This window comes from Engystomops pustulosus, chromosome 7 (genome assembly GCF_040894005.1).
Source record: "Engystomops pustulosus chromosome 7, aEngPut4.maternal, whole genome shotgun sequence".
In the NCBI taxonomy this organism is placed as follows: Eukaryota; Metazoa; Chordata; class Amphibia; order Anura; family Leptodactylidae; genus Engystomops; species Engystomops pustulosus.
The window spans coordinates 44,407,720-44,425,346 of record NC_092417.1 but is presented as its reverse complement, the minus strand read 5'-3'; positions in this window follow the sequence as shown (position 1 = coordinate 44,425,346).

The window sequence follows — 17,627 nt, the reverse complement described above, 5'->3', positions numbered from 1 at the left end:
TATCAGAAGTATCAGAAGCTCAGCATTAATTTTATAAACAGTTGTGGGGAGATAAATCTGAGCTCTGATTGGTTGACATGGGCAACGAGAACAGTTCTGCTCTCGGACACTTCTGATAAATCTCCCCCTCCGCAAATGAACAATGGGACCTGAAGACAAGCACAACTACATCAGCTTTTATTTTCTAGTCTGATTTTGTGTATGTGGGAGGGGGATATCTCTCTTCTCCCTTGTTCTTGTTTCTGTGCTGTAAACAAGTGCCAGGTTATTAAACTTTCTGGATCATTAGATATAAAAGAACAATCACCGTATATAATATACTATGTTGTGAGGACATATGTCAAGAGCCACGTAGTCCTTTTTTTCCTTTTATGGATTTGGGTTTTTCTTAATAGTCCCTTTTATAGCAGTGCCATGAAATCCAAGGGAAGAGAAGACTCCGGGAGAACATACAATCTCTTTGTAAGGAGAGAAGTGTAAACCTTGTTAATCCCCAGAGCATCGTCTTTTATTGGTTTGTACAACTCTAAAAATGACACGAAAACCGGATGGTAATGATATTCATAAAAATATCACAAGCTTCTATATTGTGGTTTATAATAAAAGAGGAGTTATAATAATGTCAGGACAACTCCTTGGAATTGCTAGGATGTTTACTCGTCACCTTATAATCCTATAACAACATTTATGAGGATTCTTGCAGGATGCGACTGAACATTTCATACTAAGTGAATCGTATGTAATAAGATGTTATTATAGTGACAAATTTAGTTCTTCAGGGATTCGTTTTTTGGGGGTTTTTTTAACAATAAATTTTTCTTTATTGAAAAGTAACAGAATAAGGCCTCTTGTGCACGACATTGTGGCACATTTACTAAGGGCTTTGGGCCGCACTTTTGTCGGACCGTGCACGTTCTAGGCTAAAAGGCTTGCACAGATATTTAAGGAGTGTCTGTGCTGCTATTGTGTCGCAGCTCTCCATGCGACACAAATTAGGGGGGTGCCATCGGTTTGACTGATTCAGACCAAGCGCCCTATTTATTTTGCAAATTGTGTTGCACGCCCTATGTTAAAGGTGCACCAAAAAAAGATGGTGAACTCTGGTGGGCGAGTGCCAGATTTGTGATTTTGGGCGCACGTTCTTAGTGAATCCCCGCACGCAGCATTATACATGGAAAATAGCATTTTTAGTGCATTTTCTGAATTTCTAAGTAAATGTGCGCTTGTATGTGCATTACGGGCTGGAAACAGGGAAAAGTAATCTGCATGCTCTACAGACCCTGCGATGTCCGTAGGAAATGGGTGGTCACACTGCAAAATAGAAACTGCACGGCCACTTGGCACATTCACAGGACCGTGCACACGGAGGAAGATTAGGATCTACAGGGAAACCAGGCTCACAGTTGTAGAAGTACATGCACTCTCTGCATCTGAACCTGGGGCAGAACGACGGATCGGTGGAATACAGTGGGGGATAAAAGTGTTTAATCAGCCACCAATTGTGCAAGTTCTCCCACTTGAGAGGAAAATCACAAAAATCTGATTTTGAAAGAATTTTTATTTGCAAATTATAGTTGAAAATAAGAATTTGGTCATCTACAAACAAGAAAGACTTCTGGCTCTCAGAGACCTGTAACAACTTCTTTAAAGGGCATCTACCACCAGGATGAGGGACTATATGCAAATGAGCCTGAGGAGCTCCAGGCTCCATGGGTGTTAATATTCATACACTCTTTCATCTTGGTAGATGTCCTATAAGAGGCTCCTTTGTCCTCCATTCACCTGTTGTAATGGCTCCTTTTTGAGGTTGGACAGGTGACTTTTATTCTGATCACAAGTTCAAACAGTCACACTCCAAACTCCACTATGGTGAAGACCAAAGAGCTGTGGAAGGACACCAGAAACAAAATTGTAGACCAGCACCAAGCTGAGAAGACTGAATCTGCAATCGGCTCCGCTCTCACCCCGCTTGGACCAACATAACAAAGTCTCCCATCAGTAACACACTACACCGCCAGGGACTCAGATCCTGTAGTGCCAGACGTGTTCCCCTGCTTAAAGGGGTTTACCCATTAAAAAAAAGAACATTCTAAATCCTAGTGATGTTTACACAATAACAATCATATTAACCCCTTATTTTACAATTTTAACAGTTTTATTGCTGTTTTAGCCCCAAACACTCAGTGAGGGTCAGTGTAATATTCCAGAGTGTAGGTAGGGACTCAATAAACAGACACTTCATGATTCCTCTGTGTTATGTGATGCTGTGGACTGACAACGTGCTTAGATTATCGGGGTACAGGGTTTATCTACATTTATATTTACCTCCTAAACATTCTACTACTATCTGACACACAGAAAGAGAGATGAGACAGATCAGAATTGAGATGATGAGAACCATGAGATGCATATTACACACAATGACAATCTCAGCTCTGCTACATCTCTGCACTGCCACAACACACTGTTTGCCTCACTCCCCCTCTCCAGAATAAAGAACTAATCTGCCTGTAGCTTGCAGCTCTCCTCTTGCTGCTGCTGTTGTTTGCCGGCAGGAAGTGTGTATCAGTGTGAGCTCATCCTGGAATGTCATATGGTCCAATGAAACCAAAGAATAAGTGAAGAAGAAGAGTGAATGCTGACTTGTATACAGAGAACAACAGACCCACTATTTAGCATGGGGGGATCAACATCATGACAAGGGGATATTTCTCTGCAAAGGGACCAGGACGACTGATCTGTGTATTTGAAGAAATGGGGCCATCTAAACATTGAAGATAAAACAGGGCTGGGTTTTATAGCATGACCATGATCCCAAGCGCACCGCAAGGGGAATAGAAGAGTGGTAGACCACTGTAGGACCTTGAAACGCTTCTTAAAAAGCCAGTCTCCAGATCTCATCCCCATAGAAAACCTTTGGAGGGAGTTAAAAGTCTTTGTTTCCCAGCAACAGCCCCAAAATATCACATCAATAGAGGAAATCTGCATAGTGGAATAGGCCAGTGTGTGCCCACCTTGTGAAGACTTATAGAAATTGCTTGACCTCTGTCATTGCCAACAAAGGATATATAACAAAATATTGAGATTATTGGCCAAATACTTATTTTTTACCTTAATTTTCAAATTAATCATTTAAAAATCAGGCAATGCATAATTGGTGGGTAATTTTTTATTTTTTTTCTTTATATATTTTTAACATTTTGGTAAAGGTTTATTCAATTTTTCTAACAAAAAAAACTAATGGGAAATATGAAAAAAATATTTTTTTCATTCTTAAAAAAAATTATAATGAAACTATCCTTAAAGTCTCAGATGTCTGAACACTATAATGCAGCAGCTGGCTGTGTACTACTATGTTAATAAATGAGCTCTGGTTTAGTGTGGTCTGCTTTTAAAAGAGCATTACTTGAAAACTACTAAGATATTTAACAAGAGTCGTGCAACATTTTGATTAATGAGACAGAAAAGGCAAGAACAAACATTCAGAAAAGTGGCTTTAAAAAGTCCTCAGATAACATATCAGGCCCTTAGTCTTGATCTTCCTTATCAACAGAGATTAAAGCTGCTACTAAGGAGCGCTTTCAGATCCCTACCGCTGGATGGGTGGAGCTCCAGGTCAGGACTGCCCATCTTATAGATAATCAAATTAGCATATTGGGATCCAAATTTGAGAATGACACTCTCTATTATGAGAATGGTGGTCCTGTGCTGGAGCTTATAGTCTGATTATAATGACACTGATCACCATCATTAAAGTACCAAGTTAATTTTTATCACCTGATAAATCCCCCCCATTGTGTATTTACTGAAGTATCTTAGAGCAGAACTGTCGCCCATGGCAACCTATCAGATCTTAGCTTTCATTTTCCCACAGCTGTTTATAAAATTAAAGCTGAGCTCTGATTGGTTTCTGTGGGCTTTCCATGAATAATTATGTATATGGTCTTACTGCAGGATTGTTGATGGGTGGCAATTGATCAGCGGAAGCTGTGGCTCCCATTTGTTTTCAATGGAACTATTGATTGCTCCGTGTTTGCGTGGGTTTCCTCCGGGTCCTCCGGTTTCCTCCCACACTCCAAAACATACTGGTAGGTTGTTTAGATTGTGAGTCCCATGGGGACAGGGACCAATTTGACAAGCTTTGTGTAGCGCTGCGTAATCTGTAGGAGCTATATAAATAAAGAATTATTATTATTGCCAGCAGATAGACCACCGATTACTGGAAAACCCCTTTAATGAAATTGCACTATCATTCTGGCAACTAGTAACAGTCAATCCTCTCCTTTAACCATTGTACAGGACATCATTAATTATTACTATTCCAATACTGTTTCAAAAATTATTCTGTGCAGCTTTGTCCAATAATACCATGTCACATATTCCTATGTAAGTAGCTCACAGCAGTCCTTGCTACCTGTTACCCTCAAGAGACCAATTATCATCAAATATTATTGGCTCATTATATGAAATTACCTGCCGAATTGAATGTTCTGTGTGGTTTATGTAGTTACTGGTAGATGCCAGCAGGTGGCGCCATGCCTCTATATCTTCAGTCACAGAACTCTAACCACAGACAACAAAGACTAAGTCACTTCTGTGCACAAAACTCTCCCTGAGCCTTGATTTAATAGTGACAAAGAGAACAGAAAGAACAGAATGAACTTTCTGTTGTTTGTCCTACCTATTTTCCAAGAAATTTTCGTGATGGATCAAAATGAATAACAAAGTTTTTAGGGCATACATTTAGAGAGTATAGATCAGCATTCCTGTGTCTAGATGTTTTCCTGTGATATGAGTATGATGCACCACTAGTCTATAATGTCCCCAGTGGAATATATTATGGAAGCGTATACAGGCAATCCCCGGGTTACAAGATAGGGTCCGGAGGTTTGTTCTTAAGTTGAATTTGTATGTAAGTTGAAACTGTATATTTTATAATTGGCGATCCAGACAAAAAATTTTTTGGCCCAGTGACAATTGGAGTTTAAACATTTTTTGCTGTAATGGGACCAAGGATTATCAATAAAGCTTCATTACAGACACTTTACAGCTGATTATTGCAGTCTAGACTATAGTAAAGCATTCAGAAAGCTTCATCAGAAGTCAGAGGGGTCTGTATGTAACAATGGGTTATCTGTAAGTCGGGTGTCCTTAAGTAGGGGACCCCATGTAACCCATTTAATCCTTTGTATGTGTATGGATATCATGGGGACGGGTGCTGTTATAGAGCATAGACTCACCTACATACAACATTTCTTCACTCTTCTTCTGCTCCCCATGGCTATCACAGTACGAATCTACACTACAACATCAATAGCGACCAAGGCATCTGAGTGGTTAAATGAGCCCCCACTGTAACCCAATGGCCCCCCCAAGAATAATTGTGTTGTGCTAATGGGGTGTCCATGCAGCCAGGAGTGTACTGAAAGACCATAGACCTGCCATCATTCATGTAAAAGTACAATAGAAATGACTGGATCATGCAAGCAAATTGTATCTGCAAGTCTAATCACTAGTGGGACTAAAAAAAAGTTTTTATAAATGTCTATACCAGTGATGGCTAACCTATGGCACTGGTGCCAGAGGTGGCACTCAGAGCTCTTTCTGTGGGCACTCAGGCCATCACCAGAGATGAGTCCAGGTATCTTCCTGCAGTCCCAGACAGCCCAGGACTTGCTGTGCACAGAGCTATTTTAAAGTGACAGCTCTACCTGGGACTATTTTGTGCTTTATTGTGTCCTTAGGTGCTGGTATCAATGAAAACTGTGACAGAAGGGAGTATAAATTACAAATTAAATTTCTGTGTTGGCACTTTGCGATAAATAAGCGGGTCCTGGTTGTAGTTTGGGCACTTGACCTCTAAAAGGTTTGCCATCACTGGTCTATACCATAGTAAATTAATATACATTGTAACCTGATTGTGATCTGCTATTAGAAATAATCCCATAAAAGTAAGGTAAGATATTATGGAGATACTATGGAGGGCACTAATAAGAAAATAGCATGAAGTTTGGTTTTCAGAAAATTGGCATCACAAGGTTTGGCACTGAGCTATAACCCAGTAAGAGGAGGGATCATGTGCAGGAGACATTAGTGTGATTCTCATTATCTCATCTATAAATCAGATTTAGTTATTACATGGTCAGCTCAATTTTACAGCTCTTATGTATCTACAGCTTTTATGCAGATCTGTGTGTCTCTTGGGTAATGCCGCAACTCTTCAAAGGGAACCTATCACCAGAGGGTTATTTCTCATTGGTGACAGGTTCCTATGGACACTGTACAGTAGATATACAGTAACCCTGTGCAACACCCTCGCCGATGCAAGGCAGAGCTGTGTTTGCGAATACGTCCCACCATGTAGCTTGCAGCCTGTGTAGGGTCTAGTCAGCCCCACAGCGTGTCAATACATCACACTACATAGTCCTTATAGGGCACAGGGGAACATTGCAGTGGTAGATCCTGCCTGGTAAGGCAGGAGTTAATGGTTTTATGTGATGTCATATGTGTCAGCCAATCACATGTATTGCATCCTGTCTCTGTGAGCTGAGAGGTAATTGGAGGAGCAGCCACCACCTGACCAAGGGGAGATAATAAAACCCCTGGCCAGGAATGTTCTAGAGAAGACTCTTAGAGGAGTTCCAGACAGACCAGAGAGTCTGAACAAGTTAGACAGAGAGAGAGAGAGGAAAGGGGTATCATCCTACCTTCAAGGGTGATACCTGAAGCAATCCAGGATAAAGCTGAAGCATCCTTCCAGGACACAGCTACCTCCCAGCCTGCCATTGCATCCAGGCTGGTGATCTACATCCTGTGGCTCCCTCCAAATACCTCTCCAGTACTCCACCATCTTGTTAAAGGCACGTTGCTGATGTTCCTGTCGGTTCCAATAAAGAACTGTAAGTGTTTCTGTTCAACCTCTGCCTCCGTCTGGTCCCTGCTACTCCGGCTGTCACCATCACGGGCACCCTGTCCACCACACAGAGACTCATACTCTAGACACCAAAGGGTTGCCCCAGGGAGATCCGCTACAGCAGTCTCTCCCTCATCAATTCTTGCCAACACCACCCTGCTGGAGACCTGCCAGGCTGTAGGACAGCCCTCCGGTTCCCCATACCAAGCACCGTGACACAAGCGTGCTTAGGCCGCAACTGCCAGCCACTCAGGTACTGCGGGCCCCGGCTGACTCCAGGCCCCGAGAAAAGGCTAGGCCCCGGTGGGGGATGTTGCAAGTGGCGTCACGATCACAGGATATATACTTCTGTGCCTTATCCTGGCACTAAAGACTGTACTTTATTAAGAAACAACTGTGTTGCCTAACCCTGCTGCCATCCGGGTTTAGGCCCAAGTAATTGTGTGCATTACTACTTTGAACTGTGTTATACTGCTGCCACGTGCTGTCGAGCTCCGCTCCAGCACTCAAGAGGTTAACCCCTGCAAAGAACTTTGTCAGCTCTGCTACATCCGGCGCTGCTGCGCCTGAAGGATTTACCTCAGAGACGTGTGGCGCAGCAAGTATTTCCAGCCCGCCAAATCCTCACTGGCGGGAACTCCAGAGTCGTCACTAGGCTCCGCCCCCTGCGCGAGTGGCGCGAAGTACCGTGGAGGAGGAGCTGGAGCGTGTGCGGCCGGCAACGAAGAGGGTTAATCGGCCATCTTGGATTTCGGTGCAGGCCGCGCCTGAAGCCTGCCAGCAGCGTGCGCCTCATCCGGAGTTCCGGCGCACGTGTCCTGCGACTGGAGGAGAACACCGCTGAGCATCACCGAGTCCCTGCTACCTGCCGGACATCGGGAACGGAGTCCTTCATGCACCAGAGCTGTCCTGTCACCGTGGCTGATCCTGAGTGAGTACCGCTGGGGAAGTTAAAGGGGGGGTAGAGATTGTTTCCGATGCTAGGTTATTGGCTCACCTCCCAGGGAATAGTGACTGTGTCTTAAAGTGCCCATGTCCCATTCTAGCCATCGCCCATAGCAACGGATATTGTGTGCCCTGCAGACTTCCCTCAGCTAGGCCATTCATGTCTGCCAAGGACGAAGATACGGGACTGGAGCAAGTCCCGTCCCCTGGTCCCTCCTCAGGGTACCGGAGCATGTTAAGTCCTCCAGAGAGTCCCTTCAGCCCTGCTACAGCTAGTGTCCCTGGGACCCCCACCATGATGCCTCTGACTATGCCCTACTCTCCGGGGGCCCCCTGGTTACCCCACTATGAGGGAGAATCACACACTCTCCCTGAATTCAGGGACAAGTTGTTAGCCACCTTCGCCCTGTACCCGTTCACAGAGGAACAGAAAGTGGGCATCCTAACCGGGCAGTTGAAAGGACCCGCTCTCCGGGAAGTCAAGTCTTGGCCCCGAGAACAGTGTCAGAATGTGGTCCAAATTCTTGATAGGCTGCGCAACACCTTTGACAAGTGTACTGCCTCAGAGTTGAAGCAGCAATTCTTCGGGAAAAGACAGAAGCCCCAAGAGTCCCTCCGAGACTTTGCCCTCTCCCTACAGGAGACATGGAAGGCCATAACCCGTCTTGATCCCAAAGACGCTGAAACCTCTGATCAAACCCTGAGGGAACAATTCATTAATGGACTTGTTGATAGAAATCAAAGGTGCCAACTAAAGATTATCTCTTCTCAACATGCCCAGGCCTCCTTTCTTGAGTTTAAGGAAATTGCCATTGACATATTAGGGGACCGACCGCCTTTTGGACCGCAGAAAGAGCCTGAATCCGTGGAAATGGAGGAATCTGCTCTAGCGTGCCATCCAACGCAGTCGACATCACCTACTCCTGCGGCTACGGAAGTTGCTGGCTTAGCAGGACAGGTCTCTAATCTGGCGGACACCCTGCATAAAATACTCGATCGGTTGACCCAGTTGGAAGTAACTGTCTCCGCCATGAGGAGGAAACCTCCAGACAACTCTGTACGGTCAGCTACCCCTCGTGACTCCCCGGCCAAACGGCGCCCAAGAGAAGCGAAGTCTTTAAGCACCTGGAGTCAGAAGGAACCCCGCCAGCGGTGCAGCTACTGCCGGAAATACGGGCATGAAGAGGATGTATGTCGTCAGTTAAACGACAAACCCTTGGAGCTAAGGGACGACCCCCAAGGGAAGAACCTCTAAGTCCCCGAGATGCCAACTGGATGCCCAGGTTCGTGGGGACTCGCCCCATGGTTCATGTAACCATCAACGGAGTTACCCTACCTGCCTTAATTGATACCGGCTCTCAAGTGACCACCCTCCGGAGTGCTACCTTTGAGAAATGCTGAGGAAGAGCATCCTTAGTCCAGCCTCCCAGGGCTTATTTGAACATTATTGCTACAAACGGAAAACCCGTACCCATCCGCGGCTACTGGGAGCCCACACTAACCATTGGAGACACTGAGTTAACCAGACAGGGCGTAGTGGTGACACGAGTGCCCGAAAACGGTAACTTCCCACTGGTAGCTCAATAAAATCAATGTGTACAAAGCTCCTGGACCAGATGGGTTACACCCCAGAGTTCTTAAAGAACTCAGTTCTGTTATTGCTGTACCACTGTCTAAAATCTTCAGGGATTCCGTAATGTCTGGTGTGGTGCCAAGTGACTGGCGCAAGGCAAATGTGGTGCCAATATATAAAAAGGGCTCTAGAACTTCGCCAGGCAATTACAGACCTGTAAGCTTAACTTCCATTGTGGGGAAAGTATTGGAAGGGTTAGTAAAAGACTACATACTGGAGTATGTGACATCAAATAGAATAATAAGTGATAGCCAGCATGGGTTTACTAAGAATAGAAGTTGTCAAACTAACCTTATCTGCTTCTATGAAGAGGTGAGCAGATGCCTGGATGGAGGAGCAGCTGTGGATATTGTGTTCTTGGACTTTGCAAAGGCATTTGACACTGTTCCTCATGGACGCCTGATGGGTAAAATTAGGGCTATTGGTTTGGCAGAAATCATTTGCAATTGGATTGAAAACTGGCTGAAGGATCGTATCCAGAGAGTTGTGGTCAATGATTCCTACTCGGAATGGTCACCAGTTATGAGTGGTGTACCCCAGGGTTCTGTGCTTGGCCCACTACTATTTAATATATTTATTAATGATATAGAGGTAGGAATTAATAGCACTGTGTCTATTTTTGCAGATGACACCAAACTGTGTAGTGTAATACAGTCTATGGAGGATGTTCATAGGCTGCAGGGTGACTTGGACAAACTGAATGTTTGGTCATCCACTTGGCAAATGAGGTTTAATGTGGATAAATGTAAGGTTATGCACCTGGGGGCCAATAATCCAAAGGCAAAATATGTCCTTGGGGGAGTAAATCTGGGAGAGTCCCTTGTTGAGAAGGACCTGGGGGTACTAGTAGATCATAAATTGAATAACAGCATGCAATGTCAATCAGCTGCCTCTAAAGCTAGTAGGATCTTGTCGTGTATCAAAAGTGGTATGGACTCTCGTGATAGGGATGTAATATTACCCCTGTACAAGGCACTGGTTCGGCCTCACCTGGAATATGCTGTCCAGTTCTGGGCACCGGTCCATAAAAAGGATGCCCTGGAGCTGGAGAGGGTTCAACGTAGAGCCACAAAAATGATAAGGGGTATGGAGGGTCTTAGTTATGAGGAAAGATTAAAACAACTAGATTTATTTAGTCTGGAAAAGAGACGACTACGAGGGGACATGATTAATTTATTTAAATATATGAATGGTCCATACAAAAAATATGGTGGTAAGTTGTTTCAGATTAGATCAAATCAAAAGACGAGGGGGCACTGTCTCCGTCTGGAGAAAACAAGGTTTAATCACCGGAGGCGACAGGGCTTTTTTACTATGAGAACTGTCACTCTGTGGAATAGCCTGCCTCAGGCGCTGGTCACAGCAGGGACAGCAGAGAGCTTTAAGAAGGGTCTAGATGCCTTTTTACACCTAAATAACATTGATGGTTATGTTATATAGAATTGTTTCCCCTAAATCCCTTCCTCATCCAATCCCTTCCCTTCCTTGGTTGAACTTGATGGACAAGTGTCTTTTTTCAACCGTATAAACTATGAAACTATGAAACTGGGTACCAATGTCCTCCGCAACTGCTACCCTGAAGTGCTGAAGGCTCTCCACGACACTCTGCCAACAGTGCCCAACGGTTCCCGAAAGGTAATTCAGGAGACTATGCAGGTTCTAGCGGCGCAACAGAAGTTTGCTAGCCCTAATGGTAAAATCTGCAGAGCCCGGATCAAGGATCCCCAACCTGTCCGCCTTCAACCTGGGACTGAGACGTTAGTATGGTGTCGAGCCTGCATGGGCGTCCAAGGTCAAGACTACTAGGCAATAGTAGAACCTCTACCAGCTGATGAAGATCTGCCCATTCTAGCCGCCAGGAGCCTAGTCACTGTATCCCGAGGACAAGTACCCATTCGACTACTAAATGTGGGAGACTCCCCAGTGGATCTGAGAAAGTACCAAGCCGTGGCCACTCTCTTCAGCGTCCATCCTGAAGACTTAGTGGAAACCGCTCTGTCTGCTTCCCAACAGTTGGAAGTGAAGCAAAGTGCTGAAGGTGAGCCTGCCGAGCAATCCTGGTGGCTTGAGCTCAATATTGGAGATGATGATTTTACTCCTGCAGATCAAGTTCAAGGTGTCCTAGATGTCGTGATGAAGCACCACCAGGCCTTCAGCAAGCACCCACTGGATTTTGGGCAGACTACCCTGATCCAGCATACCATCCCTACTGGCTCTCATCCTCCTATCAAGGAACGATACCGGCCCATACCTCCAGCCCGCTACCAAGAGGTGAAAAAGCTGGTACAAGAGATGAAGACAGCCAACGTTATCCGGGAGAGTCACAGCCCATGGGCTGCCCCGCTGGTCCTTGTGAAAAAGAAGGATGGAACCCTTCGATTCTGTGTTGACTATAGGAAGATCAACAATATCACCCACAAGGATGCCTATCCTCTGCCTCGAATCGAGGAATCCCTCGCAGCCCTAGGGTCAGCTGCCTACTTCTCTACCCTGGACCTGACCAGTGGCTACTGGCAAGTGGCCATGGCGCCGGAAGACAGAGAGAAGACGGCTTTCACCACCCCAATGGGCCTGTTCGAGTTCAACAACATGCCGTTCGGGCTATGCAATGCCCCAGGCACATTTCAACGGCTGATGGAGAGATGTTTGGGTCATCGCAACTTCGAGACCGTCCTGCTATATTTGGACGACATCATCATCTACTCCAAGACTTATGAAGACCACCTCCACCATCTGGCTGAAGTCTTCCAAATCCTGACCCAACATGGGTTGAAGGTCAAGCCATCCAAGTGCCACCTGCTACAACCTAGCGTCAAGTACCTGGGACATGTGGTGAGCGCTCATGGAATTGAGCCAGATCCAGAGAAGATTGCAGCTGTCCACGACTGGCCTACCCCATCAACCATACGGGACATCAAAAGCTTCCTGGGATTTGCCAGTTATTACAAGCGTTTCATCCCAAAGTTTGCCCAGCTGGCGGCTCCCTTGCAAGAACTTCTAAGGGGCCTGCCAAAAGAGAGCCAACGTTCCCGAGTATCCATTGAGTGGACACCTGAACGAGAAGCTGCCTTCCAGATGCTCAAGCAACGGTTGACTGAGCCTCCGGTGTTGGGATATCCAGACTACAGTCTGCCTTTCACCCTATACACTATACTACACTGTACTATCCCAGCTCCAAAACGGAACTGAAAGGGTCATAGCCTACGCCAGCCGTTCCATCCGAGAACCGGAGCAAAACGACCAGAACTACAGTTCCTTCAAGTTGGAGTTTCTGGCGTTAGTCTCGGCTGTGACCGAAAAGTTCAAGGACTACCTGGCTGCATCCTTCTTCACTGTCTTCACAGACAATAATCCCTTGGCGCATCTGAACACCGCTCGTCTTGGAGCACTGGAACAACGGTGGGCCTCCAGACTTGCCAACTTCAACTTTACCATCAAGTACCGGGCTGGTAAGACCAATGACAACGCCGACGCTCTGTCCCGTCTCCCTGACCAGTGGGAGGGACCCTCCACGGATGCTCAGTGGGAAGATGTCGAGATGCCAGCGTTCTATGCCCGGTTTGTGCGTCAAGATGCCCAGAGAGTTTACTCCTTACCGTCAGAGGCAGCGCCAGCTACTCCCCAAGAAGAGTCAGAGCCCCCTGCGGAAAAGGACCTCTGGATAAGTCTTCAGGCGGATAGCCGCGCCATAGGAGAAGTAATGGACTATCTCTCTAGTGGACGAGTGCCTGAAAGAATCCGCCGCAGAAGAGCTGATGGAGAACTGTCTCAATTGTGGCGCCAGAGAAAGACTCTGAACATGCATCAGGGTCTGCTAAAGAGAAGAACTCTGGACCCTATCACTTATGACCGGCTGTACCAGATTGTGATTCCCAGGAGGGACGCCAAGATAGTACTGGATATGTACCATGACCAGTCCGGACACTTTGGCGCTCAGAAGACGGAAGCCACCCTCCGAAAGCCCGACATCGAAGCCTGGTGTCGAGAATGCCCAGCCTGCGCCATCGCTCGAGGAGAGCGACACAATGAAAGGGCCCCTCTACATCCCATTGTGAGCCAACGGCCCTTAGAGATCCTGGCATTGGATCATGTGAAGTTGGAGCCCAGCAGATCCGGTCACAGTTATGCTCTCACGATCATCGACCACTATACCAAATTTGTGGTTGCAGTACCTGTCAGAGATCTGTCTGCAAGGACCACCGCAGCGGCCCTGTGGAAGAGCTTCATCCTCCCCTATGGCTGTCCGGACCAGATCCTTACGGACCAAGGAACAGCATTTGAGTCCCAAGTCTTCCAGGAGCTGTGCACTCTATATGGCTGCAAAAAGCTGAGGACCACAGCCTATCATCCCCAAGGCAACGGGCTTTGTGAAAAGCTGAATCAGACTCTAATCAATATGCTGAGGACTCTGACCCCTGCAAAAAGGGCGGACTGGCCAAAACTGTTGCCCGAATTAGTGTACCTGTACAACAATACCACTCATTGCTCCACAGGATACACCCCATATTATCTGATGTTCGGGAGACACGGCCATCTCCCTGCTGATATGACCTGGGACATGGAGTCCCCTGATTCCCAGTCTTTACTCCCCCAGACTGACTGGGTTCACGAACACCAGAGGCGCCTGGCGGATGCCAGAGAAGTTGTGGATCTGCGGTTGGAAGAGGCCCGGGAGAAACAAAAAAGGGACTTTGATCGTAATGCCTGTGCTGAGCCTTTTGCCCCAGGAGATCGAGTGTGGCTGCGCAACAACCATCCTACCAGTAAGCTAGATGGGCGTTGGGAGCGTGAGCCATACCTAGTTAGGGACAGTCTCTTCCCTGAAGTCTACGAGATTTCAAGAGGAGACCGTCCACCACTCCGGGTACATAGGAACCGGCTGAAGAGATGTCTTCGTCCTTTTGCCCCTATGTCCACACCTCTCACCTCGACCCCCAACTTACAGACCTCCTTGTGTTCACCTACCCCCAGTTTCTTAGAACTTGTGACTGTGCCTCAACTCTGTTTTGTTGTTTCCACTCCAGTAAGAGGTACCCCAGAGAGACCATCATCCCCACCGCAGTCTCCAATACTGCTGCCTGTGGAGGATGATCCGGCTCCAGAGTCTGCAACCCCTGAAGCATCAGAGGCAGCTGAGACTCCGACTCCAGCGCCTGACTCAGAGGAGGACGATGAGGAGGTTGTTATCTTCTCCAGGCCGGAACTTCGGAGGTCTCAAAGGGAGACAAAAGGTAAAGCTCCTGCGTACCTGCAGGAGTACCAACTGGTGTCACACAGACGGAGGAGGCAGGTACGCTTTTCTGACACCGAAGTACTTACCACCGAAGAAGATTCTGAGTAACCCCTGACGGGCTGAAAGCCCTAACAGGTACTGTGTATCTTGTACATATGTATATTTATTATTGCTATCCCATTTGGGCTGAGTGCCCGCTAACCCTATAGAGCCAGAGACTTTCCTGGGACTCTCACCCTTATTTATTTCAGTCAAGAGACATTCCTTGAACTGCCCATTGTAATGTGCTATGATAGCACCCCTTCCTCTGCCACAGCAGAGATTCCTACAAAGGACTCGGTCCCTCTACACAAAGAGGAGACCCTTTGCATCTTTCTTGCACTTTTCCCCACCTCAAGGGCTGTACCCAGAAGATGGACTTTGATCTTAAAGACCTTCTGTGAGACTTTTGCCAACCTTGCCTGCTTTATTTATTTTTATATTGCACTAACCTTTTATAGGCTTTTCAGATTGTAGTGTGGCTGTGTCGGACCGTCTCTATGTAGTATAATGTTTAATTGTGTCACATATGCCAACGTAATGCATATACACATACCATATATTTGTCGCCAGGGAAGAAGTGTTTATATAACAAATATACAGGCCTTGGTTCAAGGAGTGGATTACAGTACATGACACCACACCTTTCCTACTGTACAGTTTGGTTTAATGGCGTTAGCAACCAACTGTCATACTTAGCATTTACATATCCGTGTCTTAGTCCGACACCAACCCAGGTGCCTGTCTCCAGGACAATGGGCGGATTGTCCCTACATATCATATAGCCTGCACTTCACCGAAGCGCCCCCTATCTACCTCTGCGCTCCAAACCATCCGTAGTCGAGCCGAGGGCGGCTCTTTCAATTGCCCCGGGGGTATGCAACACCCTCGCCGATGCAAGGCAGAGCTGTGTTTGCGAATACGTCCCACCATGTAGCTTGCAGCTTGTGTAGGGTCTAGTCAGCCCCACAGCGTGTCAATACATCACACTACATAGTCCTTATAGGGCACAGGGGAACATTGCAGTGGTAGATCCTGCCTGGTAAGGCAGGAGTTAATGGTTTTATGTGATGTCATATGTGTCAGCCAATCACATGTATTGCATCCTGTCTCTGTGAGCTGAGAGGTAATTGGAGGAGCAGCCACCACCTGACCAAGGGGAGATAATAAAACCCCTGGCCAGGAATGTTCTAGAGAAGACTCTTAGAGGAGTTCCAGACAGACCAGAGAGTCTGAACAAGTTAGACAGAGAGAGAGGAAAGGGGTATCATCCTACCTTCAAGGGTGATACCTGAAGCAATCCAGGATAAAGCTGAAGCATCCTTCCAGGACACAGCTACCTCCCAGCCTGCCATTGCATCCAGGCTGGTGATCTACATCCTGTGGCTCCCTCCAAATACCTCTCCAGTACTCCACCATTTTGTTAAAGGCACGTTGCTGATGTTCCTGTCGGTTCCAATAAAGAACTGTAAGTGTTTCTGTTCAACCTCTGCCTCCGTCTGGTCCCTGCTACTCCGGCTGTCACCATCACGGGCACCCTGTCCACCACACAGAGACTCATACTCTAGACACCAAAGGGTTGCCCCAGGGAGATCCGCTATAGCAGCCTCTCCCTCATCATTTCTTGCCAACACCACCCTGCTGGAGACCTGCCAGGCTGTAGGACAGCCCTCCGGTTCCCCATACCAAGCACCGTGACACAAGCGTGCTTAGGCCGCAACCGCCAGCCACTCAGGTACTGCGGGCCCCGGCTGACTCCAGGCCCCGAGAAAAGGCTAGGCCCCGGTGGGGGATGTTGCACCTGCGTAGTCTGATTCCTACTTTAGTTTGTCGCCTACATATTGCACATCTAAGCATAACTTACATAATGTAGCATCATATAAGGTTTATCATTGAGCTATAAAGCTCTTCATCGGAGAGTTACCCTGTAAGTGCTTCATTTCTTGTATTAATAGAAAAATGGAGATGCTTCACAACTAAAAGTAATGGAGACGGTAAGTTGCATAACAGATACTGTAGAGTCGCAGAGTCTTGTTCATGTTTAGGTCACACTGACATCTGGTCTGCATGTCTCTGTGAGCTTTGCTATTACAGGGGGTGAGATGGTTCCAATCCCTGCAAATTATAGATCTATTATTGCTCACAATACAGATAACTTGTTGCTTAAATCTTATCTACCAATGACCCAAAGTTACAGAAACTGTATTAATCTGATCCAATGGACCTGATCTTTACAATCCTTTACAATTAGTGACTGATTTCTTATAGTAGCAGCGTCGCTCCGGCTCCTCTCTACTCCTCTTTTTGTAGAATTGAGCCTTTGCTATACACAGTAAATTGATTGTATACAGTTGGTCGTTGTCACCAAATCTTTGCAGGATTATCTACAAAGTGTCTACTTGTCACACAAAACAACCATTACAATGAAACACTTGTAAACCTGCTCTTCTTCATTGCAGTGGTTTTACGTGTAAGCAAGAGGTACAGTATATGTCTATGGGAATCTGCACTACAAGAAGCCCATCCCTGCTACCAGAACAAAAAGACTATTGATACAACTAATAATGCAGGCATTTGTGTCAGATAGATCTCCATAATACTGTACATTGCATGCATCCAAGGTTTGACAGGTTATTAATATATTGTCATAGCTTCCGACCCAATGTAAAAAGACGCAGCTTTATTACAGTCTGCACTTTTACCCATGTAGAATACGTACTCGAGTTACAATATTTGTCCCGGGATTGGTCCCACATAACTATGTGGAATGGAGACTCAACAAAAATAATACCGAAAATAAAGTCCTTATGTGCAAGAGCTATTAGAGGCTAAAGAATCATCTTTGTCTGCTTTTCTCCAAGGCC